This window comes from Megascapheus bottae, chromosome 19, assembly GCF_031878675.1.
Source record: "Megascapheus bottae isolate mThoBot1 chromosome 19, mThoBot2.hap1, whole genome shotgun sequence".
NCBI classification, from domain to species: Eukaryota; Metazoa; Chordata; class Mammalia; order Rodentia; family Geomyidae; genus Megascapheus; species Megascapheus bottae.
Genome location: NC_143527.1, coordinates 16,712,455 through 16,727,392, shown reverse-complemented (window position 1 = coordinate 16,727,392; position 14,938 = coordinate 16,712,455). Strand labels below are relative to the sequence as shown.

Genomic DNA, 14,938 nt, shown 5'->3' with positions numbered 1-14,938 from the left:
AAAAACAACAACAACAACAACAAAACTCCTGAGGAAATGGTGCTGTGGCTCAAAGCAGTAAAGCGCCAGCCTTGAGCAAATAAGCTGGGGGACAGTTCCCAGGCTTTGAATTTAAGCTCCATGAAGGGGGAGGGGGGATAAAAACCTCCTGAAGTGTAGTACTGAAGAATCACATATTGATCGGTTACTGAATCATTTTTATGACCTATCAGATGACAGATCTTTCCTTCAATTTTTGTTGACCTCATAGAATTACAAATCACCTGACTTGCAAAAGAATTTAATACTTTCATTATAGTCATTTCCTTTCTCAGCACAGATAGGCTTTTGAACTTACCTTATTGATTATCGTGGAGCTTTTTATATCTTGAGTCACCTCCCTCATGAGTGAGAATTAGAAAATAATTTACGTTAAGTGGAAAATCTGGAAATGGATTCCCTTAAAACCACTTTTGAAAAGCCTTCATAAATCACAGGCATCAGGAAGCACTAACTTGGCAACTTCAGGAGCCTCGTGCAAGAAGAAAGAGACCACCTATGATGTCCAGGGGGACAGAATGGAACATTGTGTGAATAGCAGAAGGCATGTCATTTCTTGTCAACACTCCCTACAAAATTACTTCAAATTGCCTAATAATTGGTCTTGGAGGGATCCTGACAGAAGCAGTTCCTGGCTGACTGTATCACGGGAGGGAGATGCTCCATATAGTTTATTGGGACTTAAAGAGTTGTTAATGTTTTTGCTGCAAAGGTGGTCAACCCTATGGTCTTGCAAGTGCTAAGTATGTGTTTTACCAATGAGTGCCACATATCCACCTCTGTGTTTGTGTGTGTTGAGAAGGGACCCCTTTGAGACCCGTCTTCCATCCCCTATAAAAGGCATTTTCCATCTTCATGACAAAGGAGTACCTGACTCAAGCTGGGGGCTGTAAATTGCCTGATAACAGAGCTCAGAGCATCTTAACCAGGTGGAGTTACCAGAGTTCCTCCCCCATCCTACCCCCTTCACCTGTCAGGAAACTCCCTCCCTTTCCTTTGTCATCAGAGCAGTGGGCCAGAAGCCCACCTAGATGATAGGTCAGCTCAAACAGCAAAGGTATCAGTGGTTGCCCCAGCCATCACTCAAGTATGTTGAGATTCCATTGGCCACCTGTGTATGGCCAAGCCCAACCACATGGCTGGTGGCCTATAAAAGTAGTCTGTGAGATTAGGTGGGGTCCCACTCTCACTCACATCTTAGAGAAGGCCCTGACTGGTCAGTATGATTCTGGATGCTAGGCACAGAATAAAACTCTGTTTAACTTCCTTTTTCAGTGTCAGACTCGTTCCTTTGATCACGGACCCTAATATTGGGGGGGTCTGGACATGTGGTACTGGGGTAGTGGGGATTTCTCTACCCAAGACGTAATTTTATTTTCGTGGCTAATTGGAAGGTGTGAGTCTCATGGACTTTTTCTGCCCCAGCTGAATCTGGATTTTTAGACGTCAGCCTCCAGATTAGCTAGGATGACAAGTGAGGGTCACCAGCGTGCCAGGCTGACACTTTCCAATGATAAAAAGACATGCATGCATCCCTCAGAATTATCCACTAAATACATTAATAGACGGTCAAGGCAGAGACTGTGCCTTTTCTCCACCCAATCCACGGTTCGTTGTGCACATCGAGGCACACCGTGCCCCGTGGAGCTACTTCCTTGGCCCAGGCAAACTCGTCAATGGGGCTGTGACAGGTCTGGAAGATTCCTTCCTCCAAGCAGACCTGCTGAGCAGGCTCCCGGAGCTGGAGGTGTGATTCCTGGACGGCTCAAGCAGCCTTGCACTTCGTGAGTCCCGGCGGGTGGGAAGGGGAGGAGGCGCGGCCGCGGCCCACTTCTTCTCAAAGAGAACCAGGACCGCGCCGGGCGCTGCCAAGTCAAAACAGAACCCCAAGCCCAGGCCGCCGGGCTGCGGGATCTCCCTCAGCTCTTCCCGCACGCGGAGACCCTCCCGCGAGGCTCGGCTGCGCTCTCCGCACAGGGGCGCCCCTTTCCCGGACGACGCCCTCCCGGGGCAGCGAATCCCCGCGGAGACAGTGGCCAGGGTAGGGCCGGGCCACTGCCCGCGGGCGCCTGCGCAGAGCGACCCTCCCGTCTCAGGGCGGGAGGCGGGAGCTGCCCGGAGAAAGGAGAGCTGCTGGGGAGACGAGCCAAACCCAGAAATTACCCGGATGTGGTCCCCGCGTGCGCATGCTCAGTATCCTCCCGACAAGTTGGCAGCAACAACACGGCCCTGGTCGTCGTCGCCGCTGCGGTAACGGAGCGGCTCGGGTGGCGGAGCCCGCGTTCGCCGCCTCTGGCTCTGCTCCCGAGGCCATACCCGCTCCGCTCTCGGCCCTGCGGCCGTCGGGAGGGCGGGAGCCCGGGTGAGGGGAAGCGGGCGCCCCGCGGGAGGAGCCCTCCCCCACCCCTCCCGCCGCCCGGGCCGCCCGGAAGCTCGAGGCGGCCTGGCCCGCGCGCTCCGCGACGCCCAGGAGGGGCTGCCGTGCCCGGCCCGGACGGCCGGGGCGGGGGCCGAGCAGCGAGCGAGCGGGCGGGATCCCCGGGCCGCTCCCGGGGAGCGACGAGCAGCGGCGGGAGAGCGGCGCCCAAGCCCAGGTAACGCGCCATGTCTCCTCCCCTTCCCCCGGGCCCGCGCGCCCCGCCTCGGGGCGGGGGCTCCCGGCGGTGTCGGCTGCGGCGGCCCGGCTCGGGCGGGCGGCGGCGAACGCGAGCGCGCGGCGGTCGGCCGCGTCGGGGTGGCGAGCACGGCCGCCGGGCTGGCCGGGCCGGGGTGGGTCGAGGGACCTCGGCCGGGCAGGGCCGGGCAGAGCCGGGCCTTGCAGGGCCGGGCCGGGCGGGCCGCGCCGTTCCCGGGGCTCCTCGGTCTCGGAACTTGTTGGGCGGCCGCAACTCCACTCGCAGTTCCGCGGTCCAGCCAGCCCGCCCAACTCCGGCGGCCGCCGCTCCTCCTCTTTGTTGTTCCCGCGGAGTTGCGCCGGGGGCCGGGTGGACGCGGAGAGTTGCCTTCGGTCTCCACGGAGGCATCAGTGTCTTTCCATTCCTGTGTATCCCCCGGCCCCAGCAGAGGTCTGTTTTCTCATTGTGCTTTACTTTCTCTTCCTGGTTGTATCTTTCCAGTTGTGGTTTCTAGCTTTGATTTGTTTACTTTTTGGCTATGGTGGGTGATGGCGGCACGCGGACGACACTCCTTGGCACCTCACGGAACCTCCATTCCTAATAAAACAACACTCCGTTACAGAAAAAAGAAAAAAGACTTAGTTTATCTTATTATTAGGGCTGTGTCTGCCGAGTAAAATTTGGTGTAGCATGGAGGGCGTTGGCTTCACAGGCCACCGACTGCCGCGAGGATTTCTTCTCGAGCTCGGTTTTTCAAAGACACGGGGAGTGTGGAGTTCGCTCGAAAGGTACCTGTGCGGGTTCGGAGGGAGAAGCCACGTGGAAGACTGAGAGGTCTTCCTCGCTCCCTCTCCAACGCCATTGCAAACTCGTTTTTATTTTTTTAAATAGGAAAAAAAATACTTTGTTTTGAAATTTTTATTTTTTAAAGTGCGTGCGATCAGTTTTTGACCATCGTTGAAGGTGGAATTGCTGCTTATTTAGGAATACTATAAGAAGACGAGGGGATTGTTTTAAGCACCCTGAATTGACTTTTTGCAGGTTTGTAGTCCTTTGCCAGGCTTTGCATCCTTTTTGTCTCAGTAGCGGCTTGGTTATTACAGTGTTTTAGGAAGTACCTTCGATACTTTTTTTTTTTTTTTTTTTTTGCTGGCAGAAACAAGGTAGAATCTCTAAGAAATACAGAAGTATGTAATTGCATGCAGTAATCATTAGAACACAGGATGTGATAATTTTTATTTCATAAATTGCATTTGTTGCCTGATATGACTAAATGTGTTTCTACTGAAATATATTAAGTTCGAAAGTGTAACTTTTTCTCTTAAGATCTCTATATTGGAAAGTTTTGATACCATTAACACCTTCTATTTCGAAGTATAAATAAACGGTCGATAGAATTAACATTTAACAGAAGGATTTCTCATTACTACTCCATAATGCTGCCTCAGTTTTTTTTTTTTTGTTGTTGTTGTTGTTTTTTTTGCCAGTCCTGGGCTTGAGCTCAGGGCCTGAGCACTGTCCTTGGACTTTCTCAAGGCTAGAGCTCTACCACTTGAGCCTCAGCACCACTTCTGGCTTTTTTCTATGTATGTGGTACCGAGGAATCGAACCCAGGTCTTCATGCATGCTAGGCAAGCACTTTAACCACTAGGCCAAACTCCCGGCCCCCAGTTTGTTTTTCTGAATGAGTTTGTTACAGAACAAATCGAGGCAGACCAGAATGAATTGTTTTAGTAGCTTTAGCTCTAAATGTGGTGATGAATTATGTAAATTAATGAAAATAAAATCTTCCTACAGAAAATATAACATTTTGTGAACTGAAGTAGAAGTATTTTTCAGGTTTTTCTAGGTGAGTTTTTGTAAAAAAAGAAGTAGTTCATGTTAAGTTTAAATTTTTTGAGGCAGGAATGTCTTATTTCTGTTTAGCTGAGTACCTTCAGTGTAAGTTTGTTCAGAGAAAAAATTGCAAATCATTTTTAGAATTAATGAAAAGTAGTGCTGAATAGTCACTTGCAGATACTTTGGAGTGAGTTTTATAAGGACCATTCACTTTTTATGATGGCTTTGCTCTTGAAACAATCCTGCTTGCATTAGAATGCAGCATATGTTATTTTTTTATTAGAGAATTTATTAACGTTGATTTTTACATCATATTTTAAATGACAAGTTTAACAAACAAGTGTTCAAGGAGGGAATCTATTTACAATCACTGGGATTTAGTATTTAGAACTTAATCAAAATTAGGCTAAGGGTTTGTATGTCATAGAAACATATTAATTTATGAAATAAAACATGTCTATAGAGTCATAGAGCATATGCTATTTTTCAAAATTATTCTTAGGTTACACTTCAGTGGAAGTGTTTTCTTCTTTATATATGGATACTTTTTCTGAATCCCCTTTACTTTTCCTCTAAAATAGGGAGCAAACATTTACATGAATTTATTCAGCACAGTCACACTCCAGCTTTCCCTCTTGGAACTGTTTCATCCCTTTGCCTGATCATGCTAGTGCTGTAGTAGCATCAATAGACACCATTCTAAGTAAACTGTGAATTGCTGGGTCCTCCGGTGGAACAGTTAACTGGAATCTGCCTGGTTCTTTACATTTAAAATACATGCTTAGTCTTGTTTAAATTTTTATCTGTATTTGTGAGAACATTTTTTTCCCTAATGTTTAAACTTTTACTGGTTCCTTGTTTCTTTAGTTCATGTCTTTTTTTTTTTCATTTTCCATTAAGTGATTTTAGAATGAATGGTTCTTGAAGCACCTTATAATGTCTCTTTCAATGCTCATTGGTTGCATTTCTAGTTTTTCCCAGAAGATTGTTAGATTGTTGTTTGTTTAAAATGATGTGTAGTAGTGACTGCAGTAATCTCTGGTCACATATAAAACTAACCTGAAGGGCTGGGGTGGTGGTTTGCACTTGTATTCCCAGTTATTCTGGAGATTGGGAGGATCTTGATCTACAGAAAGTTGAGGAGACTCAGGTCCACATCTCAACTGTGTATTGTAGTGGGTGCCCGTAATCTCAATACTTTGGAGGCATAGCTAGGAGGAGGCGTAGATAGGAGGATTGCAGTCCAAGGCCATCTTGGTAAATATTTTAAGACCCTTCATGAAAGATGTATGTGCATGACTCAAGTGTAGAGCACCTTTCTAGAAACTGTTAAGGCCCTGAGTTTAAACCTCAGTAATGCCAAAACAACAACCCCCCCCAACTCAATAGAAGTTACATTTTATTATTTTCTGTGTTAAATTGAAGTTAAAGTAATTAGATCAGTATAACATGGCATCTAAAAGTTTTCTTAAATTATCAAATGTTAAGCATTTTGCCCTAAATTGATGGAGACTCAGTCACTTGAAATAAGAATTTCAGACAGATGACAAATATGTATAGATTTCTTCACTTGAGTTACTTCCATTATGATTCTGTGGGTACCATAATATTTCAAACAAATGATAATGAGTCAGATTTAGAATTGCTGGATTTTTCCCCCTATTTTAGGTGATGGAAAATTTGACTGAAATTTGTTTCTTAGGAACAAGGTAGTTTAGTTTGGGTCAACTTGACACTGTTACATGGTATAAGTGGCATTCAGGAAATTTTATTTTAAACAGGAAAGTAAATGAAAACTAGGTAGTGCTCACTGCTTGCAATTTTAAGATAGTAAGTGATCCAATTCTTACAATTTATCAAGCTAAATATATGTATATATATCCACGTAATTTATGCCAGTACCTTTGCTTGAACATAGGGTCTTGTAACTGGCTTAGTGGCTTTTTGTGTTCATGTTGGAATGCTACTCACATCCTGCTTTTTGGTGATTAATTGGAGAGAACAGTCTCAGAGTTTTCTGCCAGGGCTAGTTTTGAACTGAGATCCTCAGACAGCCTCCTGAGTAACTAGGATTGCAGGCATGAGCTACCAGCGCCTGGTTATAAACTTTATAATTGAGTGCTGATAATGTGGCCCTGGAGCTTAGATAATAGGACAAACAGCTGTAGGAGCTGGTGAATTTATTGTTGCATCTTAATTTCAATTTAAACATAATTACAAATACATTCCATTACCTGTACTCTATATTTCATATTTTTAAAAATTTATGTATTGCCAGTCCTGCGACTTGAACTCAAGGCCTGGGCGTTGTCCTTGAGCTTTCTTAAGGCTAGCACTCTACCCTTGAGCCACAGCATGACTTTTGGCTTTTTCTAAATTCAGGGCCTGGGCACTATCCCTCAGCTCTTTCTCTCAAGGCTAGCACTCTACCACTTAGAGCCACAGCTTCACTTCCAATTTGCGGTGGTTAATTGGAGATGAGTTCCACACACAGCCTTTCCTACCTGAGCCAGCACCATCCTCCGATCTCAGCCTCTTTAGAAGCTAGCTAGGATTACAGGTGTGAGCCACCAGTGCTCAGCTTTTTATTTATTTATTTATTTATTTTTTGGCTAGACCTGGGGCTTGAACTCAGGGCCTGAGCACTGTCCTTGGGCTTTTCCCTCAAGGCTAACATTCTGCCACTTGAGCCACGTAACCATTTCTGGCTTTTTCTATGTATGTGGTACCAAGGAATCTAACCCAGGTCTTCGTGCATGCTAGGCAAGCAGTCTCCCTAGGCCAAACTCCCGGCCCTCAGCTTCACTTTTTTTGTGTTGATATCAGAGCTAGAACACAGGATCTAGGTGCTCCCTGTTAGCTTTTTCACTGAAAGCCTGCTCTCTGCCATTTGATTCATAGTTTCACTTCCAGAGTTTAGTGATTAATAAGACATAAAGAGTTTCACAAGTGGCGCCATGGCTTAAGGGGTAGGATGGTAGCCTTGAGCTGAAGAGCTCATGGACAGTGCCCAGGGCCAGAGTTCAAGTCCCACGACTGACAAAAAAAAACAAACCCCAAAACCCAAAACAAAAAAGAGTTTCACAGACTTTACTGCTTTGTCTGGCTTTGAACTCTACTCAGATCTTAACCTCTTTAAGTAGCTAGGATTACAGGTAGTCACCGTAGGTGCCTGGCTTCATATTTTTATTTTAAATGAGAATGTCTAGTGACTTGAAAAACTTGTTACTATATGAGGATTATTTTTTGCAGTTATGCCTTGGCCTACGTTCCCACTGGTAGGAACACGGGCCATTACGAATGATAGGCAAGCACTCTTAACACTGAACTGCACCCAAGTTTTAGAGCTGAGGATTTCAATCTTGGCCATAAATTGAGGTTTCTTAGTGAGCTTTGCCAACAACTGATGCCTGTATTCTACCCTCAGAAATTTTGATTCAGCTGAACTGGGGTAGAGCCAGGTTCAGAGAACCACAGTAGTATAGCCATTAGGGTTCTCTTTTTTCCCTGTGTCAACTTCACATTCTTAAACAAAAATGTCTTTTGATGATATTGTCATATTTTTATATTGCTTGCAAGACTGTCTACTTTTATTCACCCCTTCTCTTTCCTTATCTTATTTAAAATTTTTTTTATAGTATTGGCCATTCAGCTGAGTGCCTGTAGCTTCAGCACACTCACAGCCATTTGGTTTGTACTTGCTTTAGAGGATCCTTTGCTCAGACTGGCCTTGAACTTTCTTGCTTTTAATTTTGCCTCCCTAGTAGCTAGGATCACAGGCAGGTACCAGAGTGCCTGGCTTCTTTCCCCAACTGGGTTTTAGGAAGCTTTATTTTTCCATGATGAGAAGTTAGTATATCATTATTTTAAGTAGAAAGTTGATCTTGTTTTTTTAAACAGTATTCTCTGTGGCCAGGACTGTGGCCTAGTGATAGAGTGCTATCCTTGAGAAAAAAAACAGAAGTGGTGCTGTGGCTCACGTGATAGAGTACTATCCTTGAGAAAGCCCAAGGACAGTGCCCAGGCCCTGAGTTCAAGCCCAGGGCTGACAAACAAAACAAAACAAAAAACATTGTTTTCTAAAATGATTATTTTTATTTTTTGTAGAAAAGAAAAAATGACTTTGGGCCCCTAAATTAACACCAGAACTTCAAGTGGAATTTCATCTTCATAAGGGGTTAACTTTCTTAAGGAACCTATAAAATTTTCTAGCTGTTAACTAGTTACTTTACTGGTTTTACAGAAGAAAGTTGTGTTAAACTTTTGCTGTCAGGGATTAATTTATGCGCTGAAGAAATTGCTCAACTAGTCCAACTAAGTGGCAGTTCTGAGAAGCTCATTCCAGAACACGTTTACTTCTCTTTTTATCAGAACTAGGATTTGAACTCAGGTCCTTGTACTCACTAAGCAAGTGGGGTACCATTTAAGGTACAGCTCCAGCCTTACAGTTCTCTTTACTTTAAAACAAACAAACAAACAAACAACAGCAACAAAATGGTACTGGAAATTTAACCTAGGACCTCCAACATGGCTAGGCAAGCACTCTATGACTGGACTACCTCAGTTCATTTATATCATCTGAAGTAGCTCTTAAGTGCTGGTCTATACAATATTCGCATCTTTGTCACTTGGAGGAGCTATTTCTTTAAAAAAAATGTTATTCTGTGCCAACACTTACCTTGATTTAGAATGGGAATGAGGAAACAAAAAAAAAAAAAACAAAAGAAAAAAGAAATTACACCCTCCAAAACTTCTTAATTGTAAAAGATTTAGTTATTGTTTTAGTTTAATACACTTTATTTTTCACCAAAGCACTCTACCACTAAGCCACTTTCCCAGCTCCCACTGGAATAATTCATGCAGATGAATGTATGTCATTCAGGTCTTTAAAAAAATCTGTGTGTTTGTGTTCTGAGTACTGGTGGCTCACAGCTGGAATCCTACTCAGGAGACTGAGATCTAAGGATCATGGTTCGAAGCCAGCTTGGAGAAGAAAGTCCATGAAATTCTTGTCTTTCATAAACTACGAAAAGAGCTGGAAGTGGAGCTGTGACTCAAATAGTAGCATACTAACCTTGAGCAAAAGCTCAGGACAGTGGCTAGACCGTGAGTTTGAGTCCTAGGACTTGCCGTAGGCTTGTCTAGCCTGGAACTTGAGATTCACTTGCCTTAGTCTCCTATGTACTGGGATTGTAGGAGTGAGCATGCTGTCATGCCTGACTTAGAAATTATTTTAATTTATTTTTGGCAGTAAAAAGTTTGTGCTCAGGGCCTGGCACTTGCCAGGTAGATGCTCTACCATGTATACCATATCCCCAGCCCCCCTTTACACTCTCTCTTATATGACAAATGCCTGGTCTAGCCTTGACCATGATATTTATGCTCCCTACATTCCTAGGATAACAGATGTGTACTACTGTTAGATAGAGATCTTGTAAATCTTTTGCCCAGGCTAGCCTCAAACCACACTCTTCCTGCTCTTTGCCCTCTAAATAGCTAGGGTAATAGATATGAGGCACCGAGCCTGCTTTCAAAATGTGTTTCTAAATGTAAAACTGAATTAAAGTTATTTATCAGTAGTATCAATTGGATAAGTTTTAGAGGATTTGATACTCATAGGTGTGTAGTCATTGTAAAATTGAATCATTTGGTGAAAGAAATGCAAGTAATACTTAATGGGCTAATCTAAGCTAGCAATCATTATACATAAACAAAGTGCATCAATATAATCATATCTCCTACTAATATTAGTTGTAGAAAGAATTTTATATGTATAAGTACTGATAGGATTGCAACTAATTGTCAGAAAAATGACACAAGGTCTTTGTAATTAATGTTTCAAATTAGTTGCATGCAATTATGTTGTACTTTGTTTCACTGTCTAGTTTGTAATCTGTAAGGTGACATTTGTAAAGTAGACCAATGCCTAGTGAAACTGACAAGTGAGATTCCTAGAGTGCTTTTTAAAGGTGTAGAGATCCCTGATTGCTTATTTAGTGGAGCTGGGCTACCCTGCATAGGATTCTTTTCAAAGACTAAATTAGATAACTTGATATGAAATATATGTTTCAGTTACAATTAAAATTCAACTTACTTTCCAGTCTCTTGAAATAGTGGGCTGACTGGGTACCCTGGCTTGTATTTGTAATCCCAACTACTTCGTAGACTGAGATGGGATGATCATATTTTGAGGCTAGGAGACTTCATACGGTCCAATGAGTGTCATCCCAGCTATTTTGGGAAAATGGAAATAGAAAAACTGAGGCAAAAGGGCCTGGAGGTAGGGTGTGGCTCATATGATAGCCTAGCAAGCACTAGGCCTTGAGTTTAAACCCTAGTATTGCCCAAAAAACAAACCAGTGATTACCAGAATATGGTGCATACATTCCTGTGGATTTCCAGTTACAATAGCCCTTATCAAGAAGACAAACAGTAACAGATGCTAAGGAAATTGTTGCCAAAAGGGAAACCTAATACATTGCTGGTGGGAATGTAAATTTGTTCAACTATGGAAAGCACAGATAGGTTGGAGTCAGTACCAATAAGAAGCTCTTGGACCAAGTTAAGCAACTCAGAATTTTAGAAGAAAGTTTCTTAGGCTTTTGGCTTACCTTGCATCCTTTTTTAAGTCTTTCTGCCTGTGGATGATGGTCCTAGTATCTGAAAAATGCTAGGACACATAAAGTTTCACAAGGCAAAAAAACAAAACCAACAAGTGTTAAAAAAAACAGCAAATATTAAAAGCTAACTCATATGACAGATATGTATTTGTTAGTCATTTACCAGATGTTTGATTGCAAATGGTTCAGAAGGATCCAGTCTGTGAATGACCAAAAAACCCCCAAACTAAACCAAAAACCAAACAGACAAAAAGTTAGTCTAGCTTTGGCTAAAACTGTGAAAAAAAAAAGTTTAATAGTTAAGAGAATAGTTGTTACCATTGCACACAGCATTTTTGTATAATGATTATGATTGATATCATTGTCAACATCAAGCGCTCCTTGTCATGGTTAGGATACAAGGATACAAGCCTGCAAAAGGCTAGCATCATCAACAGTTTATTTTAGAGAACTCCAGCCTGGTAAAGTGTTCTCAAATTTTGCATTCTAGGCAGGCACAAGTGGCTCTTGCCTATAATCCTAGCTACTTTGGAGGCTGAGATTTAAGAATTGCTGTTTGAAGCCAGCTCTGGCAGGAAAGTCTGTAAGAGTCTTATCTCTAACTTTCAGAAAAGTGAGAAGTGGAGCTGTGGCTCAAATGGTAGAGTGCTAGTCTTGAGCAAAAGAAGCTTAATTAAGGACAGTGATCAGGCCCCAAGATTGGCAATATAAATAAGTAAATAAACAACCAAGCTGGCATTTTAGAAAGCTTATGTATCTGGGAAATACAAATACACTTAACATACAAAAGAACCAGCAACAATTAGCATCACATTTACACAGATGTCACACATACACATTCATTTAGCTTTTATTTTTGGAAAGAAATTTTGAATCTTAGACTAGGCAGAGAAATAGTTGTCTATCATTGGCTTAGTGCCAGTGACTTACTCAAGTTCTCAAACATTCTGAAAGAGAATTCCATGCTAAAGTTTATTAATCACATATCAAGGCACTTATGATTTCTAGAAAACAGTACTTTTGGCCTGTATAATGTAGTCCAAAAGTAAACTAACATCTGAGAAGTACATGCCAGCACGCATTAACTAAAACAATTTAAATAAAAGCCTTAAATTCATTCTCAGCCTGTTTAATTTTAGAGTCTTTTAATGAGTTTGATTGCCTGGCTTTGTAGTTTAAGGATTTGTTTTTCTAATGATCAAAAGAAAAACAGCTTATGATTAATAACAAAACTAGATGAAAAGCACACATTAGACAGATACAGAAACAAACCTGTTTGTGTTGTTGACTTTATTTCCCATTAACTCTTACCAGGACTAATTCCTGTGCTGTTGTTATTGCCTCTCTTATAGCCCTAACATCTTCACTAGTTTTTCAGACTGAGCATATCTAAAACTGAATTTGTTACATTCTTTTAAAAGCTTTTATTCTTCATAATTCAGTTAATTTATTTAGGAAGCGTATCATGTTTCACCTGTCCTTTCCTCTTTTCCCCTGGCTTGTTTACTCTGTTGTACATGTGTTAGTATGTCGCTGACTCCACTTTATTTCCGTTCCATACCCCTAAAGTAGGCCTTTCCTGTTTTTCTCATCATTGTTCTTAGGTAGTTTTTTCCAAGGCAGTTCTTTCATGTTGTCACTGAAGGTTTTTTTTTTTTTCCTACTACAATTCTAATGTTGTTCTTCCTCTCTTCACTTTCCTAGCATGAACCTAATCTATATATTTACATATAAATATATACTTTATTTCCTAGAATTTTTCTTTAGCCTGTCTTTTTTTTTTTTTTTTTTTTGGCTAGTACTGGGATTTGAACACCGAACACCGATCTCACTCTTGCTGGGTTTGCTTGCTCATCTGATACTCTTTAACATTTGAGCCATGCCTCTTTTGTTAGTTATTTTGGAGATGGAATCTTCTGGACTTTTCTACTCAGATCTTTTAGCTGAAGCCTTTTGAATAGCTGACTGCCTGGAAAGTTCCTGATTTTTAATTTTTTAAAAAACTTTTTATTTCTTCCTCTTTTGTACTGGTACTGTGACTTGAACTCTGCCTGGGTGCTGTCCCTAAGACTGGACAAAACTGAATCAGACTGGATCAGACTGGACGAGACTGGATCAGACCAGACAAGACTGCATCAAACTACATCAGACTAGATGAGACAGCATCAGCCTGCATCAGACCAGATGAGACTGGACCAGTCCATATGAGACCGGATCAGGCTGGACGAGACCAGACTGGACAAGACCAGACTGGACAAGACCGGATCAGACTGGACCGAACCAGACCCAACCAGACCGAATCCTGGTGCTTAAGCCTGTATCCTAACTATTCAGGATTCTGAGATTTCTAAGTTGCAGTTTGAAGTCAGTTTGGGCAGACAAATTTGCAGCAAGACTTTGATCTCCAGCTAATCAGCAAAACAGTTCAACTAGATCCCAGTACCATCACCAAAGAAAGAAAGAAAAAAGTTCACTGTGAAAGTCATGCTGATATAACACATTTAGAAGGTCTGAAGTTTTAAATGTCATGTTTAGGATTTTGCACTTAAGTGCAGTCATCTTTTTTTGGGGGGGGAGTGTTACTGAGCCTTACTCTTGGTAGGCAACACTGTATTACTGGAGCTATACTCTCGGTTCTTCTGATATCTTTGTTTTTAATTTTTAAGTCAGTGGGTGTACCTGAGCAGTTATATATTGACATACACATTTGATTATGTGTAAGTTTTTCAAACTGTCTTATAGTTGAGTACCACTTTGATTATATACCTCCTTACGTTTGTAATGCTTTGTACATGAGAGATACAACATTGGCATTGACAGTGAAATGTTCTTATTTTCTGTTTATTTGTGGCGGTTCTGTGGTTTAAATGCAAGACCTGGGTACTGTCCCTGAGCTTTTTCTTTTCTTTCTTTTTTTTTTTTTTTTTTGCTTGTTTGCTTGAGATTAGTTCTCTACCATTTGAGCCACAGCTGCACTTCCAGTTTTGTGGAAATAAGAATCTCATGGACTTGGCCTGGGAGTGTAGGCTAGTGGTAGAGTGCTCGCCTAGCACGCATGAAGCCCTGGGTTTGATTCCTCAGTACCACATATACAGAAAAAGCTGGAAGTGGTGCTGTGTCTCAAGTGGCAGACCGCTAGCCCTGAGCAAAAGGGTTCCATGACAGTGCCCACGCCCTGAGTTCAAGCCCCTGGACTGGCAAAAAAAAGAAAAAAAAAGTATCTCATGGGCTTTACTGCACCAGCTGGCTTTGAACCAATATCCTGAGATCTCAGCCTTCTGAGTAGCTAAGATTAGAGGCATGAGCCACTGGCTCCTGGCCATTGTTCTCATTTTATAGCTGGTACTATTGAAAGGGATGTTAACATGTCCATCCACTCATACTGCTGGAAGTTGAACTGAACATACAATTTTATTTACACCACTATTATGCTATATATGGTGTATATATTTGTATATCCTTGTTGGTATGGTTTTATGTGTGGAACTTAAAAACAATCTGTAGGCACCTATGGTCATGGGAATATAACAAAGATCTGTATGAGAAAGTTGTGTTTAAAATCAAGATCATTGGGGCCAGGAGTTTGGCCGAGTGGTAGAGTGCTTGCTTGCCTAGCATACACTAAGCCCTGGGTTTGATTCCTTGGTACCACATATACAGAAAAAGCCAGAAGTGGTGCTGTGGCGCAAGGGGTGGAGCAGTAGCCTTCAGAAAGCTCAGTGCCCAGGCCCAGAGTTCAAGTCCCAGGACTGGCAATAAATAAGTAAGTCAAGGTCATTATCACTTGTGTTCACAGAAACTTGTGATTAAAGCAACCTTTGCAAT

General features: G+C 42.3%; 1 protein-coding gene across 3 annotated transcripts in view; it reads left to right on the top strand.

The window, feature by feature from the left end:
- The first annotated feature begins 2,258 nt into the window (after positions 1 to 2,258).
- Positions 2,259 to 14,938, top strand: part of Smad4 (SMAD family member 4) — a 54,969-nt gene continuing 42,289 nt past the window's right edge. For 2 of the 3 annotated variants that reach the window (XM_090353079.1, XM_090353077.1), the window contains exon 1: positions 2,259 to 2,633. The gene's annotated coding sequence lies outside the window, so the exon portion shown is untranslated. Of the gene's footprint in view, positions 2,634 to 2,957; positions 3,105 to 14,938 lie in introns of those variants that run through there. The other variant, XM_090353078.1, reaches the window with a different exon arrangement.